The 1,516-nt window shown below is 40.9% G+C and overlaps 1 pseudogene; it reads right to left on the reverse strand.

The window, feature by feature from the left end:
• Positions 1-330: 330 nt before the first annotated feature.
• LOC113284819 lies at positions 331-430 on the reverse strand (annotated as a pseudogene).
• Positions 431-1,516: the final 1,086 nt, after the last annotated feature.

The following is a 1,516-nucleotide window of genomic DNA, read 5'->3' on the forward strand; positions in this document are numbered from 1 at the left end:
TCCTACTAGGATTACTCGTCCTCGTGATCAGGTTCCCCTGAAACTGAAGCAAATTATGAATTAAGCCTAGAACCTTACAGTTGCTCCCAATTTTTAGGAAAAGAAATGAAACCCCTATTTCCATGTTAGGGATTTCGAGGAAATTTGTAGTCCCTGAAAATTAGAAACCTTGATGATGATGCTTTAAAACTCAGGTTATTCCCCTTTTCCTTAAAAGATAAAGCCAAGTCGTGGCTGTATAGTTTGGCTTCCGAATCAATTGAAACCTATGAACAACTTACATCTGCCTTTTTGAACAAGTTTTTCCCTAGGCAAAAACCTCGTCTATTAGGACGCAAATCTGCACGTTTACACAACAGGAGGGAGAATCTTTGTATAGGTATTTGGAAAGGTTCAATGATTTATTAGCCCAATGTCCTCATCATGGTTTAGAAAAGGTTAGGTTAGTTCAGATCCTTTATGAGGGTTTAGATTATCCCACCACAACTACAGTAGAGTCCATGTGTACAGGTGGGTTTGAAAACCAAACAGTTGATGATGCGATGACATATTTGCATGAAATCGCCGAAAAGACCCAACAATGGGAAAGCAATAGGGTACCCCAGAAAACAATTCTTCTAGGCAGAGGAAACGTTAATAGGGTAGAAGGAAGCTTTGAATCAGATGCCAAAATTGCTGCTATAGCGAAAAGGTTAGAAGCTTTAGAAGTGGGTCACACTAGTGGTAGATTGGAGCCTTTTTGGGAAGGCCAGAATAATGAAGAGCAAGCCAATGCTCTCTATAATAACACTAGGTATGATAACCGTCAGAAGTTTGACCCATATTCAGAAACCTATAATCCTGGTTGGAGAAACCATCCGAACCTTTCATGGTCTAAGGGCCAGAGTCAAGGTCAGTTTAGTAATTCTAATGCTCCCCCAGGTTTTGGTTACACTAAGAATTCATCAGGCCCAGAAAACAAAAAACGACTAGCTTAGAGGAATCTATTAAGATGTTAGCAAAAACTCAGGATATGTTAGCACAGAGCCAAATTAGTTTTCAACAGGAAACCAAGCAGAACTTTCAAACTAATGCTCAGAGCCTTGCTAAGCTAGAACTTCAAGTCGGCCAAATAGCTAAGACCTTAAGTGAGAGAGATAACGGAAGGCTCCCTAGTCAGACTACCCCAACCCTAGAGGAGTTCATGAAGTAGGTGCAAAACCATCGAATCAATTGAATGCTATTAGAACCCTTAGGAGTGGTAGAGTAGTAGACAATCAGGTAACCATGCCCGATAGTGAACATACTGTAGTTCACCCCTCAGGATCTCATCCCTCAGGACCACTAACTGAGGGGACTGATAAAATTTCCGATGATGCCAATTCGGTTCCGAGAGGTCTGATTCTGTGCCTAGAGCCCCATTTCCCCAGCTATTAGCATCAACAAAGAAGGAATCGAACTTTAATGACATATTGGAGGTTTTTAAGCAAGTTACCATAAACCTTCCTTTATTAGATGCAATTAGGCAAATTCCTGC

This window comes from Papaver somniferum, chromosome 5 (assembly GCF_003573695.1).
Source record: "Papaver somniferum cultivar HN1 chromosome 5, ASM357369v1, whole genome shotgun sequence".
Taxonomy (NCBI): Eukaryota; Viridiplantae; Streptophyta; class Magnoliopsida; order Ranunculales; family Papaveraceae; genus Papaver; species Papaver somniferum.